General features: G+C 30.1%; 1 long non-coding RNA gene across 1 annotated transcript; it reads right to left on the bottom strand.

Annotated features, from left to right (window-relative positions):
• Positions 1-16,324: 16,324 nt before the first annotated feature.
• Positions 16,325-17,534, bottom strand: LOC112799707 (uncharacterized). The gene is made up of 2 exons (XR_003201182.3): positions 16,991-17,534; positions 16,325-16,644 (listed from the first exon to the last, which is right to left on the bottom strand). It is a non-coding gene; the product is annotated as an uncharacterized lncRNA (long non-coding RNA).
• Positions 17,535-25,567: the final 8,033 nt, after the last annotated feature.

The raw sequence follows: 25,567 nt of genomic DNA, 5'->3' as shown, positions 1-25,567 counted from the left end.
TAAAAAGGTAAAATGTTGAAACTATATAATGTTTTATGCAATATGCTAATTTTCGAGGACGAAAATTTTTATAAGTGGGGTGGAATGTAAGATCTCAAATTTTTAGAAAATAAATAATGAATTATTTATGTTTACATATATATGATTTTATTTTTAGAAAGGTTATGAGACTTCGAAGTCTAAATTAATTTGGTTTTATATAAATTTCAATTATAATTAGATATTTTTGATTTACTGAAATTAATGGTTCTTGCTTAATTAAAATTCAAAGTTTTAGTAATTAGAAGTAAAAGAGAGTTTCGTATATAATTTAAATTAAATAATTAAAAGTTTTGAATAAATATTATGAACTAAAAAAATTTATTTATTTATCTATAAGAAAAATTTTGCTTGTCCTCAAGCAAAAAGAAAAGAAAAGAAAAGAATTGGATTTAATGAAGAAGAATTGAATTAATCTCTTTGAAAGTTTATGTCCATCTTAACAATGGATTTAGTAGCCTTGTGATCATAAATGGACTTTTCTTTCTTAATGAATCTTGAAATCTAGGGAGTGAAGAATTTTCAGGAACTCAAGTCCGAATGATATTATGAGATTTCTCTTTTTTTATTGATCCTTGAATCATTTACTTCATACTTTTAACCAAGAGAGATTTTTGAAATATTAACTCTAAGTGCTTTGTCTCAAGACGGCTCTTGATTGTGGGTTTTAAATCAATAATCACGGGCCAATTGGCCCAAGTTACCAGGTGATAAAGAACCACTCAAATCTAATTATCCAAGACTCTTCTTGGACAATAAATACCACAGACACATAACTAGGCTGTAGCCATTGATGCTCAAAGCTTTGTTATTTTTTAAATCTCTTTTTATCTTTTCATACTTCTTTCTTTCTTACTTTCTCTTCTCTCTTTTCTTCTTCTTTTCAGTTCAAGGATATTTTCAAAATATTTGGTGATCTTATAATACTTCTCTAAATCTTTTTTTATGAAGAATCATTCTTCCCTTTCAGTCGAGACCATTCACATGTTGTTATATCCATGGAATAAATCACAAGTCATGGACCACCACTTTTATACTAGGACCCTTTTATTTAATGGATTCAACTTTTTTCCATTTAAAAGTCATTTTTTTCATGTGATAGGAGGCTTGGAGGACAAGTATAATAATAAGCATGGATAGAAAAGTAAAAGAAACAAACATCATGTAAAAGAAATGAGAAAAGAAAAAACTTAAAAGAAAGAATTACTAATCATCGTGTACAATTATTACCAGATTCATTATCTATCCTTGTTGCTCTCTTTATCCTCATTCTTGTTCTTAGTGGCAACACCAAATTTAGAGTTTAGCCATATAACAGCTCGGTGAACACCAAACTTAAAGTTTGATTATATAAACTGGTGTAGAGTATAGAGGGGAATAGAATGCTGAGTAGTGTGCTACGTGATAAATGTATGTATGCATGATTTTTTTTTCTTTCAAAGTAAAATAAAAACGTAAACAAAATATGAAGGATGCATGCAAAAGAAGAAGAACAAACAATGATGGTAGCGAAAGCTTTTGAAAACTAGTTTTGAAAACTAAAATTAACAAAAGAAACTATGAGTAGAAAGCAGAAATTAACTAAAATCTAAATTATTCATTAAAATATTTTTTGCTTTCTCCAATTAATTAAAAGAAAGGACCTTAATGTAGAAGAGAAGAAAAAGGATACTAACTGACTAGTTAGGGGTGGAAACAAGCCAGGTCAGGCCAGGTTTTACTCTTAACAGGCCAGGCCTGTAATAGAGTATATTGGCCTTAGCCTGGCCTGTAGTTTGGTATAGACTTTTTAATGAGTACTGAGTCTGGCCTGTTGTTAAATCTGACCTAGCCTGAAGCCTGTCAATAGGCCTGTTTTTTTTTTAATAATAATTAAATTTAAGATATAATTTAATTTTTAAAATTATAAAATATAAAATAATAAATTTATGAATAATATTGATACAAAATACACATATATAATTAAAGAGAAAAATGGCTGAGTGGATAAAGGTATTATTATAAGATAGAAGACCCAAGTTTAAATCCTTCTAATAGCATTTTTACTAGTATAATAAAACTCTCCATATATATTTGCAGGCTCAGGCCGGCCTGACAGGCCCAACAGCCTATTTCAAAAGCCTAGGCCTGACCTTTTAAAGAATATAGATTTTTTTAATAGCCTGAGCCTGGACATATTTCCTATCAGGCCAGGCTGCAGGCCCCTGGCAGGCCGCATGGCCTATTTCCACCCCTACGACTAGGTTGCCTACCAACAAGTGCTCTTTTAATATCACTAGCTTGACTCATACCGCTTTCTAGGATAGCGGATGAATTAATTTTTGTTGACCTTCTTATTCTCCAAGATAGTATTTCTTGTTTGTTGACTACGATCTTTCTTTCAGCGAATTCCTCTATTGACCGCACCTCTTTTAGTTCTTCTTCTTTTTTGGGACTTAGGTGCTGCGTAGAGTTCCAAAGGGCTCCTTGATCAAGAATTTCTTGGATAAATGGGTCAATTAAATCAACCCCATGCAACTTTTATAGTTCCAAAGGGCTCCTTGATCAAGAACTTCTTGGATAAATGGGTCAATTAAATCAACCCCCATGCAACTTTTATAATAACAAGTTTATGGATTCCTCTGATTGATAGTCTTATATTCTTTTGTAGGAATTTTTACTATTTCTCTTAGGGAGGAATTTGCTTGTTCCTTTGCCACTTTTTTGCAATAAATTTCACTTGCTCTTCCAAATTTTTTATGGAGATTTATTAGTTTTTAAAGTTTGTTCTTGTTTCTTGTAGAAAATATTGAGTTTCTTGAATAAAATTAGCAGTGGCTTGAGACAATCTTTCTATCTTATTTTCAAGAGAAAACTCAGCCACGGTTTGTTTTAGTCTTTCTATGGTAAGCTCAAGAGACGCTCGTGATTGCATTAGCTCAACTTGCTATTGGTAAGAACAATTCGAATACCTTTGTCCTTGGCTATCCCATCTATCATCAGGATAATTCCTCTGTCTAGGGAAGTATGAATTACTCTCTGATTTTGAAGAATATTCCATGTATGATCCTCCATGGATATCATAGCCGTGTGATACATGCTCGAAAAGACAACTGGGGTATTCTAAGGCAAAAGAGAAGAATAAAAATTTTACACTTTTAGTGGGTCCCATCACTAGAGCACGTGTAAAGAAGCTCAGAGAGAGCTTTGAGAACTTGATAGAACTTATGCATAAGGAGTTATATCAAGTTCTAACCAAGGAAGAATGGACAAGGCCCATTGGGCTAAGTCAGGATAGCAAGAAGCCCAATAATGCTTTCCAAATTCAGTGGGAGGCATAATTTATCATTAAATTTCGGATTTTTATGCCTTTGTTTTAGTTTGTTTTGTGGTTAGAGTTTGTTAGAAGATTTGTTTAGTTCTGATTTGCTTAGTAGTATTTTTAGGAATTTTAAATTTAGATCAAATCTGATATAATCCATTAAGATCAAATTGATTTAAATTTTAAAATCTTATCTTATCTTTTTGTTAGTTTGTTAGGGACCTATTTAAACACCTTTGGTGAGACCATTTACACAAATTTTGATGAATAAAATTTTTAGTTGCTTTATACACGTTTTTTTAGTGTGATTAAGTGAGGTAAGTAATTTGCTTCGCTTGTTGCAAGAAGAAGATTGAAGGATCCAACACTAAGGTGATATGCATGGTAGTTTCCTTCAATTTTCATCCCTCTAATCTAGGTTGTCAATGATAGGTTCTTTGAAGGTCTAGTAGGGAATCCCTTCCGGTGACCTAGGTTGCTAAGAATAGATTTTTTAGAGGTCTAGTAGAAAAATCCTTATCTATCCTTTATATTTTCGCTGTGTTTTTTCTGTTGCATTTTTTTTTCTCTATCCTTTTTCTCATTGCTTTCTCCTTTAAAATTTCTTATCACCAAGGACTTGTGAATCTTGCAATTGTTCTACTTGTATTATGAATAAGGAGACTTGTTGAAATATACAGTTATTGAGTAAGAGGATTGTCTTCATGGTATCCATTGCTTCCTTATATACAAACACCAACTTGAATCAAATGTACCATGTGGAATGAAAAGAAGTAATATGAAATAGTAAAAAATAAGATAAGATAAAAATAATATAAAAGAAAATAAGCATCTAATTTAGAAATTCAACCCAACGTATGTTGTCAATCTCAATTAATTCCTGACAGTGGTGCCAAAAACTTGATGAGCAAAAACTGAAGCTCATGGATACTGACAAGTATACCGGATCGTCTAAATAATACCACGGTGACTGGCTATCGTTCTCATGGGGATTAAAGGATTGAGCACGTAAATATCGAGTTAAATTTCTAATAGATCAAATAAACCTAGATTGATGAGGGCAAATTTGTGTCTTGCTTGAAATCTTAGAAGTTGAGTGCTTCGGAGGCCGTGATATTGATTGAAAAAAAATAATGGAGAGAGTCAAGGATTTCAGAGATGTTTAAGTCTTTTGGAATTAAACCTTGTTTATCTATTTTGAAGCATGCAAAGGATCTTTTCAGGACGAATCTTAATTAACTGATTTTCAATGTCTTGGCTCCTCAATTTCTCTTCAATTAACCAACCGCCAATGTCTTGGTCAATAAATTAATTAAAGAGGTTAAACACAAATCCGATTCATTTTCTCATAAGATTCAAACGTAGTCCTTAGGTCGGATTATATGTCACGTATTGAAGCTAGTCCTGTCCGAGCGAATCTTATGAGAAAACACAATTTTTAAAAGTTGTTCTAATCTAAATTATATGTCATGTATTCAAAACTAGAGTCATTAAAAATTATGTATTATTCCTGACCTCTTTCGACACATCCTTTGGTTCCTGACCTTTGACCGAGGATGCTTTATCCTCCTTTTGTTCCTGCTTATTGGGTGACTTGCTCTCTTTACTCAACTCTGGATACGGATCTTCTGTGTTGACATAAGTCCCTTGTGCCTAAACCACAGCTCTTGGAATTAAGGGGCTCTGTCCTAAAAGTTGTGTCGAGATCTAATTCGACCACTACCTCTTCTGCTTACTCCTCATCGAGAAGCACCTCTTTTTAAGTTTCCAGCCCAATTTCTAAAACCTCCTCTAGGAACATTAAAGTTATAATTTCTTGAGTAGTTTGAAGTATTGTTCTGTACCCACTTATTATTTGACACATTAGCGGGAGAAACTCTAGTTTGACTCGACACCCCTTGGAATTTATGATCAACAGTAACCACCGTTTGCATTTGTGGGTTAACAAGAATGCTTGCAGAGTGCTAACTCTTACCACCCTGCTTTAGTCAAACTTGCCTCAAGTCTTCCTAATGCACACCTTTTTTACTCTTTTTGTACGAGTCAAAAGCCTTAGCAGCTGAAGTATCAAAGAAAGCACTACATTGAGGACAGATAGCAATATTTTCTTCCTCTTCTTTTTTCCTTAGCAAAAGATCCAACAAGTCCTCCCCTGTCATGGGATAAAGAGGCCTTTTTGCTTCGAACATATCAAGTTCGAATTGATCATCCTTCCCTATAGGCTCGACAGAAGCCATGTTGATTGAGAAAATCAATTCCTCAGTTTCAGCAAAGTTCCATGTGATCTGGAAAGGATCTGAATTCACTTTCATCTCAGGTTTGCGAACTTTAGTATAATGGCAAGAGCTTGATGAAATTTACAAAATCTTATTTCTGATTTCAGAAATAGATGACATTCTTTTTTCTTCAGGAAGTATGAGCTGTTTGTCTTTCATAAGTATGATGAATATTTGTTATGCTTTTGTCATGTAAAAATTATAACTTCTTCCTCCTAACAAAGGAGTTTTGTCATTTGCTAGATTAAGAGATCTACACACATAAGGAAGTCCATCTTTTAGTTCTGCAGCAAAAGCATACTCGTTATGCAGCTCTTCTTCGTTCATACAATCAACAAATTTACTTTCTTATTAAAGAAAGTTCTCCTTTTCCTTGACTCATGTTCTTCTTTTTTTTTTATTCAACTTTTCAATTTGTTGAACCTTATTGGCTAATTGAGCTAAATCTAGGAATTGTTGTTTTACTAATTTCTTTCGAATATTGAAGTCAATACTATTATGACCATTTTGACTATTTTAGGTTCTGGAATAGGAGTAAAATATTTGTTTCTCATATTCTTGAATTGTACCAAATAGTCATCGATCAACTCTGATTTCTTTCATTTTACGGTGAATAAATCGGATAAAGTTACTTTCATTTCACCTTTAAAGAATTGATCATGAAAACTTTTTTCTAATTGAACCTAGCTATGGATTGAATTAGGCTGTAAATTTAAAAACCATGTGAATGCATTCTTTATTAAAGAAGAGAAAAAATATCTCATTTTAAATATTCATTACCAGCTAGTTCATCAATTTTGACTGTATAACGAGCCACATGCTCAAAAGTCAAATTTTCACTTTCTTCTACAAATTTAGTATGAAAGATTTTTGGTTTTGACTCTCCTGAACAGTTCAGCTTGCAAAATATAATCTGAAAAGGGAGAGATAAGATAGGGTTGATTTGTCACCTCTATATTAAATCTTGCCCTGTTCAAGATTTGTTTGATGGCTTGGGTTATGTTTTGAGCATAATCTTGAGTAGCATTATTTACTCTAACCTCGTTTAAAACCATTTTGATCGTCTCTTCTATTTAGAATTACTTGAGGATTTTTGCATGCACTCCACATATCAGTGTACAAATGGTCGACTAATTACTTCTGCAATATCAATGACACGTTTAGCTACTTGCTCTATTCTAGTATTATTATTTTTTATCATAGGATTTAAAATTATTGCCATCTGTTGAGCAAGCATATTGGCTAAGTCATGATGCTTGTCTTCAATTTGGTGTCTAAACACAGCGACAGATTCGACCATGTTAGGAGATGTTGTTCCAACAAGAACTTGTCTCGACATTTATGAAAATATAGAAGTACGTCCTTCACTAGCTGGCAATCTTATTGGGGTTGCTCTTGTACCCTGTGTTGGAATCATCAAAGTAGGTTGTGAAGATATGTGTGCTGATCTTAAATATGGAAGATTATTCATCAAATACTGATAAGCATTATAATTTTTCATATTAGGATTATAGTTAGCTAGTATACCTACGGGAGCGTAACCTGGAGGAAATGTAAGATTGTACAAGGGTTGTTCCTTGTCATAGTTGTACTTCCTATATATCCCATGTTGGGATTTTTCAATAGTAGATAATAATTTGGAGACAATACATATAGAGGCCATGTAGTGGCCGCAGACCTGGAGTCGAAGAAATTCCTTCTGTGATGACAAAATTCATCCTTCGACTTGAAGTACCTACTAATGGAACAACCTTTATTTTTGGGCCTCTCGTATTCTCTCCAGTATTGCTATTTGACGTATCAGTCGAAGTAGAGGCTCTATCAGACATTATTAATTTACCACTGCGTAATTGCATGCAAAGTTTGACATGTTAACTTAACCTAGGGTCCCACCCGGTATGCCAATTTATTTCACTTGATTTTTGGTAACCTCGACAAGAAGTCGAATCAAACTTGTATCAAGATCTCAATTCAGATAACAAATACGACTCCTCTTAAAAGAATAAACTTGACCTAGAATTTACTTAGTGTTTGTGTCGAAATATTATTTATGCTAGAAATGTATGAAAAGACTTAGTAAAATTGTGACAAATAATGCAAAGAATTACAATAAAAGAAAATATATAAAATAAATGAAAACTTTAAATAGATAAGATAGTGAAATTGGGATAGAAAGAAAGGAAACTGATTGAAGAAAAGAAATAAGAATAAAATACATAAAGCAGAGAAATGAAACTCTATGATTTTTCTTGGCGTTAGTGTGACTTGGATTTTGCAGAATTTTATGTGATGACGAAGTGTTCAAATTGAAGTCTCTTAACTCTTCTAAACTTCTTTTATTATAGATCACCAGGATGGATTGCATAATGCTTCTCTCTTTTTATGATCTAACATCTCTCTTTTTCTCAGACTCTCACAATCCACGACCTTGCCTTGACTGTGAAAGATTTTTTTTTCTCCAAAGTGGACACCCTACGTCTTTGTTTTTATCTTGGTCTCCAAATTCCACGTTCTTCTGTATAGTACTCCCAGATAAAATTACGTGCAATTGTAAAATTTCGACTTAGATTCTTCTCAACTCGATTTTTCTCATAGTCGATATTCTATTCCATTATAATTGAATTTTCAATTGAAATTTTGTAGTAACATCTTTTTAATAATTTTCAAAACAAACACGAATTTATATCTGGAAGCATGAATACACGACCATTTAGTCCGGCACAGACCTACATAGTCCAATGGGGGGTACTTGCCCCACTCTCATTTTAATTTTTTTAAATATACATATATAATATGCCCCCATTTTAAATGTCTCCACTACAAATAAATTAAATCCAATTATTTAAAGTCCCAAACTCACTTTGTTTTTCTATAATTTTGACTATTAGTTAACCTAATTAAATTTAGTCTTCTCTCATTCTCAAATTTCAACTGTCACTCCTTTATTCTTTTAAACCCTTTTCTTAGTTTCATATTTTTAACCTTCTTTTTCTATTCCTTGTCTAGTGGTCATCTTCTCTTCATCAAAATGTAAGTTTTAAATTCTTTATTTTTTTTATATAGCTTTCAATGACTTTATGTATCTTTCAATTTTATTATATCTCTTTTTGATATTTTCAATTATAAATTTTAATTCAAACAATTATAATTTAGGTATTAATCTAATTTTTTATTTTCTTCATGAATTTATATATTTTATTTTATCCTGAATTTAGTGATCCTTATTATTTATTTGTTTACTTTTCGTTCAATTTTATTATATATAATTATGTTGCATATAAAGTTTTAAAGTGAATTGATTAATTTACTAATTTAATTTAGAATATATATTTTTTATTTTTAGATATAGTAATGAAAAAATATTTCAAAAAAAGCTACCATTAGAATCTGAAGTCACTCCATTAGTCTCTTCTAATAAAAAGAAGTTCTTAGAATTTAATGTGAAAAGCCTGGTAGCTGATCCTGGACAACGACACAAAATTTCAAATTATGATCCAAATGACAGAGATGAAGTTAGACGAGCTTATTTGCAAAAAGGTCTATGTCAACCAAGAGAACGTGATTTTTCACAAACATATTTCAAAAGATGCTGTCTTTTGTCTTTATTGCTATCTTATGAAACCTGCAAGCGGTGATTCTTTTGTAAAGAGGGATTTTCAAATTGGAAAAAGAATGAGCGATTATAAATATATGTTGAAAACCATGATATTGCTCATAATCAAGCTCAAAGAAAATGCATAGCACTTATGAAGTAAAAAAACATATTAAAGTTGTTTTTAAAAAACATTCAGACCAAGCTAAAACAGATTACCGAACTCACTTAACAGCAACAATTGAGTGCATTAGATTCTTATTGCGAAAGAATTGAATTTTCGTGGTGACGATGAAGTGCACAATTCAAACAATCAAGAAAAATTTTTTGAACTTCTTGACTTTCTTGCTCAACATAATACAAAGATTGATCGTATTTTCAAAAATGTTTGTGGAAATCTTAAACTAGTAGCACCTAAAATTCAAAAAGATATTGTTAGAGCTGCTGCAAGTGAAATTATTAAAGTTATTATTGATGACCTTAGAGATGATGTATTTTCTGTTTTAGTTGATGAAGCTCGAGACATTTTTGTTAAAGAGCAAATGGCTGTGTTGTTTGCGGTATGTGAATAAAGAAGGTATTATAATGGAGCGATTTCTTAGCTTTATTCATGTTTCTAGCACAAATGTATTGTCGTTAAAAGTAGCTTTGGAATCTTTATTAGCAAAGCATAATTAAAACTTAGCAAGAATAGATGGACATCGCTACGATGGAGCTAATAATATACAGGGAGAATTTAATGGCTTAAAAAGTTTGATCCTAAAAAAAAAATGCTTGTGCTTTTTATGTTCATTATTGCTTTGCTCATCAACTTCAATTAGCACTTAGCTTGTGGTTGTTGCAGAGAAACAGATTAAAACTGTACTACTTTTTAATTTACTTGTTAGTTTGTGCAATATTGTTAGTGCTTCTAGTAAACATAAAAACATGCTTCATGAAGGTCAAACACAAAAGACAATTGTTGCATTATAAAATGAAGATGTTTCTAGTAGACGTGGCTTAAATCAAGAAACAATATTAAAAAAAACAGGTGATACACGATGGGGGCTCACATTATGGTACAATACTTAGCTTGATTTCTATTTTTTCTTCTGTAGTAGAAGTTCTTGAAGTCATTGAGAAAGATAGAAATAATTCTAAAAAAAAGAGCTGAAACATGTAATTGTTGAATCATATTCAATTTTTTGAATTTGTATTCAATTTACATTTGATGAAAAGTTGTATATTAATAGTTACTAATGAGTTGTCTCAAGCTCTACAAAAAAATGATCAAGACATTATAAATGCTATGACATTGGTTAAAGTGTACAAGCAACGATTGCAAAATATAAGAGACGATGGTTGGTCCTCTTTGCTCAATGAAGTTTCATTGTTTTGTGATAGTCACAATATTCTTATTTCAAATATGAATGACATATTTGTAACATAAGGAAGATCAAGGTGCAAAATTCAAAAGGTCTCAAACTTGCATAATTTTCAAGTTGAATTATTTTATCAAGTGGTTGATAGACAACTTCAAGAGCTTAACAATCGTTTTACAGAGGTAAATATTGAGTTGCTTCTTTGTATAACTTATTTGAATCCAAGTGACTCATTTTTTGCATTTGATAAGAAGAAGTTGATTCGTTTAGCTGAATTTATCCACATGAATTTTCTTCTCAATTTTGGCACTTGATAATCAACTTGAAAATTCTATATTGGATATACGTCTTGATGATCAATTCTCAAATATAAATGGAGTATAGATTATTTCAAAAGTTAGTTGAGACAAAAAAACATATTGTTTATCTATTGGTATTTCTTTTATTAAAATTAGCTTTGATTCTACTTGTGACAACGGCATCAGTTGAAAGAACATTTTCTGTTATGAATATCATAAAGAGTCGACTTCGTAATCGAATGGGAGACGAGTGGTTGAATGATTGTTTGGTTACATATATAGATAATGAAACAATTATTCAATATTTTTAAAATATAAAAACAAGAAAAAAGTATCTTTAAAATTAAAAAAAATTTAGCGACTAATATAATTTTTATTTTTATTTTTTTATTCAAATAATTAATATATTTTTATTTTTTTTAATTTTAAATTAATATATTTTTTGGTAATAATATGTATTATTTTTTTTTCTTTCAACATAAAATTTTTTGAATTCATAGCATTTAGGGGAGCCATCAGCACCGCAAATTAGCAAAGGAACAAGCAGCAGCTGCAAAGAACAAATGATGGTAAAAGAAAGAGATATTAAACAAATAAAAATTGGGTGTATGTGTTCAATAATGGCCGTAAAGGTCCCCAACAATAGTAACCCCTTCAATTTGAGGTACGTAAGTATCTTTTATGGAATCGTAGTGGTAGCTTAGCTATGTTATGTGGGGGCAAAGTAGCATATTTGGAACACGTGAAAAACGTACGACAGAGTTTAGTGTTACTGTAGCCACCGTGCATTCTCGAACGGACAAGGACAAACAGTGGTTATGCCACGTATATGGTGGTGTGGGCGTTGTTGAATACAAGAGCAACAAGAGAGAGGGTGTTGGTCTGGTCCCGCGGCCACACATGGATAACAGGATAAGTCCATAGTCCACACTCCACACCCGCCATGTCCTCTTTCTGTACACGTCATTCGTCCTTTTCTTTGTGTGAGTCTATTAGATATTACTTCCCTTAATTAACAGGTGTTACGTGTTTTATGCATACTTGTAAAACTATAAATTACGCAACAACTATATTTCAATATTTTCTAACTTGTAGGAATCTTATTAGATTTGTGATTCAATATATTCTCGAATGAATTTAAACTATTTTAGAAAATAATAAATTCTTTTTTATTGGTAAAAAAGCACTAGCTAGCTAGTAGTAGGTTAAAAAATTTTAATATAACTTTTTGAGAGGAGAAATTTTTAAAAATAGAGATCATTGATAATTTACAGAAATATGAGAAGAATAAACAAAAGTTGGTAGAATATTTTCTAAATTAGAAATTTACTTATTTTATGTTTTACTTTTAAAAAACGACTTTGTTGAATATAAGTTGCTTTTTTTTTTTAGTTTCAAATAGAAGTAGTCACGTATCGTATCGTGTAAAATTCAGTTAAATTTTTTGTACATGAATAAAACATGAGAAATTAACAAACATATGATCATTTTTGGAGTTTTACAAAAGTATGAAGGACATTTTAAAAAACACAAAGTGAAGGATGTATTTTGTTAATTAATTTTTTAAATTTCAATTTAACAAAAATCATATCGTGTGATTTAGGTGCTTATAATAATTAAAATATTTAAAAAAATATAAATCAGATATTCTGATTTAATTATTTAAATTTTTTTAAAATTTTGATGGTATGAATTGTAGAGTTTGATTTGATTTTTTTATTTTTTAAAATTTTTAAAAGCTAATTGGATAGTCTAATATATATTTAATGATATTTAAAAAAATGTAAATATAAATCCGACGGTGAGATTTAGTTATGCATGTTTAAATTCAGTATCCTTCCTCATTTGGCGCATGCATCTTCTTCCTCGGTTTCATTCTCAGTTTTCCTGCGGTAGTTAGTAGGAGCTCTTGAATGAGAAAAATAAAATAGATAGGTAGAATTATGTTAATAGTATATTATATAATAGTAAGATTTTATTATAAATATCTGAGGGAGTAAGATTTATATATGAGAATTTATTTGAATTTGTTTTTTTTTTTATAATATCGTTTAAAGGAATTAAAAGGTGTATGTAATTTATGAAATGAAAGATCTTTAAATATTAAATAAGGTGTCATATTTTGTATATGCATCATGTATCAATGTTTGGTAGATTTATTTAATTTTAAATGATGTATGTCATCGACAAAACGAACAATAAAAAATATTTTTAATTTATCATCAAATAAACTTGATTCAAGTGTCATTTATCGACTTATATATTATATTCTAACAATATCAAGTAGACTAAAATATCAAATGAAAAGATTATAACTACAAGAGTGAAAAGAAATTTGAAAATAATTATAAAATTATTAATCTAAAAGAAGATAAAGATCAAATTAATAGTATTATGAAGACAAATGTAACAGAAGTGATGATAAATGTATTAACAAATCAGTAATTTTTCAAAAAGCCAAATTTTATGCACATTAGATCTAGAGATTATGTATGTCCTGAAATTTTTTAAATACTCAAATGTAAGTATCTAATTTGGACATTTATATAGTAAATTTACATTAAAAATTTAGTTAAATTTTGTATAATATAATATGGTTAATATTAAGTTTATCATGCAATTAGTTGATGGATATGACAGGAATCTAAATTATATATTTATACTGTAGATTAATATGTTTTTGTAGAATATAGATTTGTAGTCTAAATATTTTTTGAGATTAACTAAGATGTTATGTGAATAGTTATAACATATATTGGTATCTATAATGTTAAGAATATGATGTGGAGATTTATTTACAATTTATATATTTTTAATTTTTATATATTTTAATTTGAATAGTTGGATATATGTAATGTTGAGGTTAAAGAATTTGTCATACAGATAATATTTATAATTTTTATATTTATACTTTTTCATATATTTTTGGTTAGATATTTGAATATTTATAATGTATATATTTGAGATTAAACAAAATTTCATCTAGATATTTATTTATAATTTATATATTTGTAATTTTTATATATTTTATTTAAATATATAAAATTTTATGATGTTGAGATTGAAGAATTTGTTAAATGGATGATATTTTAATTTATATATTTTTAATTATATAAGTATATTTATATTTATTATTTTTATATATTTCTGGTTATATGTTTGAATATTTATAATGTATATATTTGAGGTTAAAGATTTTTTCATCTGCACATTTATTTTTAATTTATGTCTACGTATTTGTAATTTATATGTTTGTAATTTTTATATATTTTTATTTAAATATTTAAATATTTATGATGTTGAAGTTAAAAGATTTGTTAAATGAATGATATTTATAATTTATATATTTGTAATTATATAAGTGTATTTATTTTTAAAAAAATTATATTTCTATTTATATATTTGTTGCTCATTTATAATATATAAGTTTGAATATTTATAATATTTGACTCTTTAATTTTATTTTGTAGTGTTGTTATAGTAGAGCTTCTTGTTATCATAGATGATGAGTTTATAGTGAGAATGGATTTTAGTTTAAGGGAGGCTAAGATTATGATGAGTTCATTTGTATATGCATAAATTAACTGGTATTTAATTCAGAACTGATGATATTTTATGCCAATGTTCATATGAAACAAATTGCGATTGACTAACATAATTTGAAAAAAGTATTGTTGAGAAATAAAGAATTATAATAGTAGTTACATTTGTACTAGAGATATCATTTTTTAAGATCATTTCAAATTAAATTCTAACACGATTACAAAAGCGATAAAGCCGTTATTAGTAGAAGTTTATCCTTCTACAAAAGTAAAATCATTAATTGCTGAACTTCATCCGTTAAAGTTAAATTACATCATAAATTATCACAAAATATATTAATAAAACAAAAATAAATGAAAAAATTTAATAGTTAAAAAGTTTCTTATGAAATTTTGCCAACATAATTTAAACTAATGTATCACAATTCACAAAGAACTTTAACAGCGGTCTATTTTAAAATTATGCCTTCAGTACTCTTTGTTTTCACTTTTTAAGGATCAAAAATTTAAATATCGAATCAAAATAAGTAGTGTTTTTCATCAAATGGAACAATTAGATGAAATACTTATACATAGGTTTACCTTTTCACAACTTGCAGAGAAGGAAATTGCTTGTTGACACCCGAACTATTTTGCACGTTGCGAAAAACAACCATTGGTGGACTAAGTTTTTCGTAGATTGCTAAAAGCTTTTTTTTCTTCTTCTTCTTATCAAATTATAATGTATAACATATAATGGTAAACACTAATTATAAATATATTATAACAAATAACATAGACAAAGAAACAACAAGCATTAATTACATTGCCCTAATTACAACATATCTTTATCATATTGTCACTGATTTATACAATATTATATTAACATCAACATTAAAAAAAAATAAAAAAGATTAATATAAAAAGAACACTTTCAGAATTATAAAGATGTTCAATAATATAATCTTGTGGTAATATTTTATCTTGAGTTATCATAGAATTTTTCAAAAAAATTGCTCTTTCTCACTAAAAACTTCACTAAAAATCTCACTTTTTTCTCACCCAAATGAAGCAAGTTTTTTGGTGGAAGTATTCACTTTTACTACAAGAAAATTAGAACTTTGCTATGCTTTTAAAGCATAGCAAAAAATGGGAAAAAGTACAGCTATAGCTTTTCGCCATACTTTTTAAACAACTGGCATGCTTTATTTTAAAAGAGTCACATCTGCTAGTGTGCCGGTTGCTCTATCACCACGCTTTTAGTGACCTATAACTACGCTTTTTTGTTGCTACGCTTTTACCTCTTCTATAATTTAAGCTGTCAAACAAACTCAAAACAAGGAATCAAGTATGAAACTATAAATACCTTAACAACCCAATGTTCGTCATCAAGAAAATTTGGAGACTTCAAATCTCGATGAACAATGGGAGGATTGCTTGTACGCAAGTAATTCATTCCTTTAGCCTGAAAAGTGCAACGTAAATTCACATGAGAATTAAAATTGCAAATAAATTTTGATGTTTGGTTAGAATCGGTTGACCTCTTAACCTTAACCTTAGAGCACTTTTTGATGGTTCATTATAAAGGGGTTCACAATAATAAAAAGGCTAATATGTTTTGGCAATGTGCTACTTTTATTGGTTGGAATAAAAATGCTCAAATTAAAAGCTTCTATGCCCCTGAACATATTTCAGGATAGGATTATACTTATGAACTCCTTTTGGTGTTTTCAGCTAATGACTATTCTGAGGAAGATGCTCACATTGGCATATAGGTATTGGACAACCTCCTATTTTTATGAAATATATTTTTAATCTATTCTTTATAATTAATTTCCTTCTCTGCCACATCTTAAAAAAAATAGAAAAAAATCATTTTCAACTCATATCACATCAGGAGCCATATACAATTGCCGTTTCTCATCAATTCGAACATTGGGCCGATGTAATAGCCTGTATAAGCTGCCTCTGTATGTAAACCAATAATTGTGGATGAATACCCACTCTTGTCATGATTACTTAGTACAATAATATTGCGATAGACCTTATGACGAGCGAATCACATATAAACTAGAAAGAGTGAAAGACATGAAATTTATTTTCATAAAATATAGTGCACATGACATAAATATATGCCAAAATTTCATTTTCATTATTAGGTAATGCATCTCCACAAATCTGGTAATTCAATATGTAATCTTTGACTTTCTTCTTATCCATGCCACTCTAGTTGTCCAGCATGAAACATATAGCAGCTGCACACAGTTATTAATTAAAACTCTCATAATATACACACATTATTTACTAATTAACTAACTAGAGTCACCACTTCATGAATTTTTCTCTTACCTGCTCAGTATACAAATATAAGATCTGTTTTACCCCTAATATGAATAGCCATAAAACTGTCTAACAGAAATAAAAATCATAACAAAAATAGAAAATCAAAAAATTTAGGAGAAAATCTAAACCAAATATCAGAATAGAAAAAAAAATAGTAGTTTAGAAAAGTCAGAAAAAATAAAGAACCAAGAAAATAAAAAAAAATCAAATTCAAGAGCAAATAATCATATCAAAGAAAAATTTGACCAAATAAATTACCTAAGGCTCCATTATAAATGCAGAAATGGAAAAAGAGAGACTGGAGAGAGATGACATAAACAGAGGAGAGAATAGGGGAGGTGAAAACAACAGAGAGTGAATCGGGGCACATAGCAAAGGCGGTGGAGCAGACGAGAAGAGACGATAGAGGAAGGAGGGCAGAGACTAGCGGTGCGGAGGAAGGAAAGGCGACCTCCGTTGGGTGACCGCCGCGATGAGTAGTGAGCACCGAGGGAGTGCGAGCGCCACCAGAGACGGATTAGGAGAGATGACAGAGGGAGCGCCGGCAGAGGGGAGAGTGCAAGCGCTGACGATGAGTCCGTCTGAGTAGGGGATGAGCAACGGAGTCTTAGGGTTAGGGTTTTCAGACTGTTAGTGTAATAGTGTTAGGGGAGAAGAGTAGAAGAAGAAGGGTCTGATGAGGTAGTGTAGTGCATTTGATTTTAATTTAGGGAGTTTCTTTTTTTTAGTGGAACCTTTTTGCCACGCTTTTTTAGGGATGGCAATAGAGTTATTGAAAATGGAGATGCTTTAAAAATATGTCAAAGATTAAAAATTTTTTGCCATGCTTTAAAAGCATGCCTGTAAAAGCATAGTTAAATTTCGAATCAATTGTCGCCCTCATAAAAATGTGGCGATAAACTTTTTTCGCCACGCTTTTAAAATGTGACAAAAAATAGCGTGACCATAGACTTTTTTTCTTGTCTCCTCTCAAAATATTCTACTATGTGAAAACACACATATTCGGACTCTCTCTTTTATACTTATTTATTTCACGCAGATTTAGATTTTCTAAAATTTGAATTTTATTTTAGAGAGTAAAGTGTGATTTTTCATCATTTATTTCATAGATGAGATAAAAAATAAATATAAAAAAATTATTTAAAAATAAAAGATTATATTTTACTCTTTAAAGTAAAATTCAAACTTAAAAAATTCAAATCTTTATTTCACACGCTCATTAAACTTCAATGCAAACCACCGACTTAGCATGTTAGACAAATAACACCCTGAGACCTTTTGCAACTTGCGAAAAGGGATCTTGCGACACTAGTTTTTGCAATTTGTGAAAAGCAAGCTAACTCCCTACATGTGTAAATCGCCTAGTTTGCATTACACCAAGTTTACTTCCATATTAAAATTAAATTAATTTTTTACTTTAATCTATACAAAAATAAAAAAATAAAATAGTAGTTCGCAACCAATGAAGTATAAACAAAAAATCCTCTTCATTCCTTGTAAACAAAAAAAATCTAAATTTCGTATTCTTGTCATTTTCGTGTACGGTATTACAAAATGTTTTACATGTTTTTTTTAATAAGTCATCATTTCAAAACTTTATTATCAAAATACCATCTTTTCTAGCTTAATTATTTATTCAAGTGTTATCATTTTGTTATGGTATCATTTTATATCTTTTTGGCATGCTGACTGCTTGAGGCACCTAACCAGAAACACCAATCTGAAATAAATTAAAAAATTTATAATTAAAATATCATTTTTAAATATTCTGTAAAAAAATATTTTTTTATTCTCACTTTGAATATTCACACTTTATGGACCTTTAAAATTAACACTAATAAAATACATCATATTTTTTATCATATTTTAACTCACTTTTATAATATATATATATATATATATATATATATATATATATATATATATATATATATATATATATATACACACTAGTAGTTTCACTAAATCATTATAATAAATTACCAAAAATTTTATCTACAATATTAACATTCTGCGAGATTAAAAAAATATCACAAAAAGAAAAAAATGAAAAGCTTCTTATATAAGAGGAGAAAGAAATGACAATAATATCTCATACATAAAACTACTCATTCTAAAAACTTAAATTACTAAAAAAATATAATATTAATAGTTATACCACTTACTCATGCACAACGCTAACAAAAAATTAATATAATAAATTAATATTCATCACAAACTCATACACTTAATATTTTTAAAGGTTTTTACCCATCACCCGACATTACCAAAATTTTCGAATGTGGATACTACATATTAAAAAGATGCTAATATGCTATCTCGATTGAGTTTAATTAGTAGTGAGTATTTGGATTCATGTTTGTAAAATTGAAGTTTGAATAAATGTGATTTTGTAAAATTGATTTTGAATAGAAGTGATATTGTGCCAATATGATCTATGTTTGGTAACTCTAAATTAAATTGATTTTGATAAAATAAATATTATTTGAATAATATTAATTAAAATTATCTCTAGATAGATAATTATTAAAAAAAATGATATTAAATTATAGTATTATTTTTTTAAGTATATTTAATTTTAAATTTTTTTAATATGCTATAATTTTTTATTATTATTGTTATTTATAATTAATTTTTTGTTTAATTTATTCTACCTAGTGAGATTAATAAATTATATTATAAAAAATAACAATAACAAATATAATATACAAGAACCACAGTACAATTATATAATTATATAATGTCAAATAAATTAACAAAAAAAATAAAAAAAAAAGCTTATAAAAAAACTATAAATAAAACAATAATACATATGAAAGATAAAGTTGATAGAAAAAAAAATTTTAAAGTTAATAATTATAAACGTGAGTTTAATATTTAAATACAAAATTATATTGTAAGTTCACAAGAAAAAAAATTATCAAACAAAAATAGAAGCTTTCATAAAATCTCAAAACATACTTTTAATGTTTTAAACACTAAACCAAACACACTTTTAATATTTGTGTGTATCCGTGTATAGTAACAACTAGCAGGGGGCTTGGTTTTCTGTGGCCAGAACCACTGGTGTCTCCCTTGGAACCGTCAATCGTAATAATAATCTCATAAAAGCGATTGCTGAGGGCGTCATGGGGCCAACCTCGCCAGAAGCCAGCTATAAGGCATTTACTATTTTTAGTATTTTTGTTTTTATGAATTTCATGTTTAGACTTTAATAAATATGCAATTTTAAAATCTATATTAAAATTATTATTAAAATAATTTTAAACTTTTTATAAAAATTTTAATTACTAATATTTGTATTTGTCTCTTAAAGCATATATATTAGTTAATTATTTTCTATTTAACAAAATTTATAATATTTTTTATTGTGATATTTAAATTATTTAATTTATTTTTAAAAATAAAATATAAAAAATAAAATATTTAAAATTTATTTAATATTATCTGTTTATTTTTTTAGTAAGTTTTATTTTGAGTTTGCATTTTAATGTTTGGGGATTCGCAAAGTATAGCTAGTTAGCTATTCATAGCAATCACTGACACTCATATTCATTCATTCATCCCATGATTCCCGCTATTTGTTTTTAAAGCCATCACTGCCGCACCGTTTTATTGTGGTCTCCACTCTCCACCACACACTCAAGTCTCGATGTTTTGGTGCTTTTGCTTCTGATATTTACGACGTCGCTTTATTACTTTTTCTCGTGCTTAAGGACTAAGACTTAAAGGGCCTTCTTTTTACCATATTTATTTACTCTATTGTTGCTACTGCACATTTTTTCCCCTGAAGTTAAAAATGGGATTCGAATTCAAAATAAAGATATTTATGTTCTTTGTTTATTATAATTTTTATATAAGTATGATATTATCAATAAGGATTTAGCTAATTTATATTATAAATATATATTTTAAAAGTATAATAATAATTTTTTTAATTTTTGATAAATTTATTGTATTGTAAATATAACAAATGATCTTTTCAATAATTTTTAATAAAATATTCTTTTGTAGTGTTTTTAAAAATGGAAAAGTATAGGGAGCTAATGGTTTAAGCGTACAATGTGTACCATGGAGGTTTAGGAAGTATTAGAAATATGACCATTAGTGTTACATTGTCCTGTCAAGTTACGCTTTTGGGATGAGTGAATTCATGATATGGTATTAGAGTTCTAGATCCGAAAGGTCAAGGGTTTGATCCTTAGTGAACTCCAAAATTAACTTAAACTTTTAGGATGAGTGATTTTATGACATGAGATGTTTATTATCCTGGTATTCGGATGGTTATTCTGGATAGTGTGGGTGATGTTCATTTTATTCATGGACCAAAAATTTAGCCCATTGTACACATTGTACACTTAGGCCATTGGCTACCTAGCGCTACCCTTTTAAAATATACTTCTAGAACACATACACATGAACAAGACTTTATCAACCATTAAACTATTCGATTTGTTACATATTATTTCATAATCTAATTTAATAATGCAAAATAAGAAGTTAAGTTGTAAAACATGTTTTAACCAAAAAAGAGAATAGAAAATAGGGACAGATCATACTAAACTTAAATGATACTCAGTGGGTGTAAATACAAAAAACATAAAAATTTGAGGGTTTAAAAAAAGCAATTATATATTTCTATAAAAATGTTTTTATATAAAAATAATATTATGAATTATTTTATTATTTAATTAAATATACTAAATTAATTAATTTAATAATTCATATTATTATTTTTACATGAAGATCTCATCGTAAAAATAACCAACCTAAAAAATTAGTTCTTTAATCTTTACGTGTCAAAACAAATTCCCCAGGTTGATTGACGAAAAAGTGATTACAGCGCGAACCAAAGAGTTTACTTGGTCACCTTTCTTACTAAAAAGGATCTCGCATTAGATCGTGCTTTAGGAAAAGAACAAGCTTTAATTTTCTGTTTGTTAATGTCATAATTTTATTTATTTAGTTTTTAAATAGTAAGTTGAAATATATAAAACACAAGTAGTTCAAATTTCAAAGCATGAAAAAGAATAATGCCCTTCCCCCACGAGGAGGGGATATACATGTGCATATAATATTTTGTTAAAAACATTTAGTTATTGACTTTATTCCCTTTGATTGTTGTAATAATTGATGTTCCCAGCATAGGTTTGGTGAGATGTGACAGTGGATTAGTTTAACACCAATAGCGCATAGCAGTGCTAAGATATATGCTAATGCAACGGAACAAACTGAACAGAACTTGATTAGTACTATATTTAATTAATTAATTAGTTCATTAAAGTGCATATTGCTGAGAGCATAGTAAGGTTCTGTTGATTGTGGAAGAAGCCGTGTTCTAATTTGAAACCGCAAGCACCAAATAGATGACTGCCACCAAAATAAAGGGCATTGATATCCTTCATGTTGAAACAAGACAATGCAAAGACGAGCGAGTCTGATTTTGTCCACCCACCCAATCTTTTCTAGTTTTCTTTGCTCTCATAAATCTCCATCTTTATCGCTTTTGTTTCTCTCTTTTCTTTTGTTTTCGTGTTCTTATCCAATTTTGTTAAAAGTACATAGCAATATAATATAGTCATTTTCATTTTAATAATATATTTTTTATAAATAAACTCATATAAAATATAACGTAAAAATATCATGTATAATAATTATTTATAGAGTGATATTATTAAAAATAAAAATGATATTATAAAACCGTGACTTAAACAAATTTATGATAACAAATTTAGAGTGTGACCTAAAATAATTTATAGACACAATTTTAAAGTGTAATTTAAAAAAATTATGGTTATAATTTTAAAAAATGACCTAAAAGTGTTTATAATCACGATTTTCTCAAACCATCGTCCTGTGCTTGCGGTTGCGGGGCATAAAAGAGATGGAGCAGAGATTGAAAACTGAACTCACTACAAGAAAACAACTCTATTGTCACGCTTTTAAAGCGTGGCAAAAAGCTGAAAAAAGCGTTGCGATAGCTTTTCGCCACGCTTTTGAAAGGAGTGATGTAGCAGATGTGCGGTGGAGGCGCGGTGGAGGGGATGTAGTAGCGCGATGACTGAGGAATGCAATGGTGAGGGTTAGGGCATGGTGGCAGGAAGATGCAAAGGAGATCGGCGCTAGTGACGAGGAGGAGACGAGGCTAATGGCACAGCGGGGATCTGCCCTCTTCCAGGGTTGCCATGGAGATGAGAGTTGAGAGTTGAGAGTGATGACAGTAATAAGGGTTTGTTCAATAAAGAGCGAGGAGGAGATCCGGATTGAAGCTTTGTTTTGGGTCAAAAGAGTTTTATTGTTCAATAACTTTTTGGCCACGCTCTAAAGCGTGCCAAAGAGTGCCAGTATATGGCCACGCTTCATAACCGCAACCATAATGAAGATCTGTTGCCACGCTTTTAAAACGACCCTGTTTCACTCTATAGCCACGTTTTTGAAGCATGGCAAAAAAAACGTGGCCATATCTCTAATCAATTGCCACCCTTCCAAAAGCGTGGCCGTTGACCCTTTTCGCCACGTTTTTAAAGTGTGACAAGAAAAAATGTGGCCAAATCTCTATTCAATCGCCACCCTCATAAAAGCATGGCTATTGATCACTTTTGGTCACGCTTTTCAAGCGTGGCAAAAAAAAAGCATGGCCATAGGCCTATTTTCTTGTAGTGACTAGAGAAGAGAACAAGAGCGATGGAAGATGAAGGAGCTGGCAGTGATGCAAAGAAAGGAGAGGAAGGAGGTGGCGACGGCGACAGTGTGGGAAGCTATCATCATTATTGCCAAAAAAGGAGGGGAGAGAGAGAGAGAGAGAGAGAGAGAGAGAGAGAGAGAGAGAGAGAGAGAGAGAGCTGCTCCTTCTCTATTCTGTTTCTACTCTGCTTCCTACTTCTACCCCATTGTTTCCCTGCTCATCAAAAATGCAAGTCCGGAGCTCGTTGTTGAGGATGCTAGAGCCACTATAGTCACTACCTCCTTTCATGTTCTTCCTTATTCTGCCTGTACTATGGTGTTGGGAGGAGTTGTGTCACTGCCGCTTGTGTTGTTCGGATTGGTTGTGCTATTGCTGAAACACTTTCACTATCAGAATGTCATGCTTTCGGTTGCGTCGCTTTAATAGTAAAGTTATTACAATAACTTATTTATATATGTCTATATAAAGTAGAAGCTTTTTACATACAAATTTTAGTGAACTCTATTTAAAAAGTGGTATGATTTTTTTCTTCTAATAACAAATTACATAAATATATATGAATACATTCAAATCATCACAACATTTTTTATTTTCAAGAATAGTTTATACAAGTTATATATATATAATTGTAACTTCTATCCCTCCTTTTAAAAGATATAACAACAACAAAAAGGCGAGAGAAACATCTAAGAAAAAAAATAAAAATCTGTAAGGTATCTGCTTATCCAAGCTCAAAGAGTCTTCTTCTTTTCCATTTTCTAAAAAACATGAGAGCATAACGGGATGAGAATCAAAGGTCCTTAGTAGAGAAAGGAAATGCCATAAAAATAATAGAAATAAATACACATAGTCAATACACGTCACAGAAAAGTTTGTCTTTATAAAAGCTTGAGTTCTTTTTTTTTCTTTTTTTCTAATAATTATTACTTATTTATATACAATTGTCATGATTCTAAAGACCGGACCGGACCGGCCGGTAGATCGGTCTGACCATGAATCGACAGCTCCTGCGATTCAGTTCACAAACAGAAACTATTGTTTTAAAAACCGAATATAAATTGCTAAACCGGCCGGTCAGACAGGACAAGAACCCGACCGATTTATAATAAATGCTGCCGTTTCGTTCGTTCGTTTAACCTTACCTTCTCTACTCTCCTTCTTTCAGAAAGCAAACTCCCCTTAATGGATCAACCTCAACCAAATTAAAGAAAAACTCTAGCCTCCACCAATCCCTGTTGTCGTCCGTCGTCCATCTGTCGGAATAAGAGATTGCCACTGGCGCCGTTCGTCGTACTTAGGACCTTCCCTCTTTGTGCTGTCGGAATTCTCTTAAGACTCAAAGTATCCAACCCATGTCCGTTCTCACTAATCGCCTAGTTGTAACACCCTAGTTGCCTTAAGCCTTACCTCATGCCGTAAAGCAAAGGTTAATTAAAGGTTACGATAATTCTAAGGCTTATACAATTATATATATAGATAAGTAGAAAGAAGTAGTAATACGAGAAGCCCAATGAAGAAATAAGCTCAAAAATAGAGTTACAAAAGCGCGAAATGTTCACACGAAGCTACGAGCGTAAGGGTACAAGGTATAGATACAAGATAACAAGACATAAGTAGATATAGGAGTATAATAATCATAAGATACTAGCCACAACCCGTGGAGTTTAAGCTGACTAGTTATATATAGACATACAGAGTTTGAAAGCTAAAACAGTATACAACATATCTCTCAAGGTAAGCCTCTAAGAAAAATAAAATACAAAAGTGAGAGTACTAAACAAAAGTAATATAAAGACTCCAAAAGATAATCAAGATCCTCCGCTCTGTCACCATCTCACAACTCACCGAAGTGGGTTACAACCTGCATCTGAAAAACAACAATAGGTTATGGTATGAGAACCGGAGGTTTTCATTATGGTAACAATGCCCAATAATGTAAGATATAAGATTCCGGGATAGTTTCACCCTCTCCCGAGCCTTGGCAAGGTCAGAAACAAGCGCCTCATTTTTAACCTTTAACTCCTTTTTGGACTATCTCAAAGATGCCACTTTAGCTTGAAGGCCGGTTAGAGTGTGCTGAGTGGCACTAAGGGGAGTCTTCTCCAACTTTCTCAACATAGCAGAAGCTATCCCAACCGTTCGAATTCCAT

This window comes from Arachis hypogaea, chromosome 1, assembly GCF_003086295.3.
Source record: "Arachis hypogaea cultivar Tifrunner chromosome 1, arahy.Tifrunner.gnm2.J5K5, whole genome shotgun sequence".
Taxonomy (NCBI): domain Eukaryota; kingdom Viridiplantae; phylum Streptophyta; class Magnoliopsida; order Fabales; family Fabaceae; genus Arachis; species Arachis hypogaea.
Note: the sequence above shows the minus strand (reverse complement) of the source record. Positions and strands in the feature narration are given on the sequence as shown.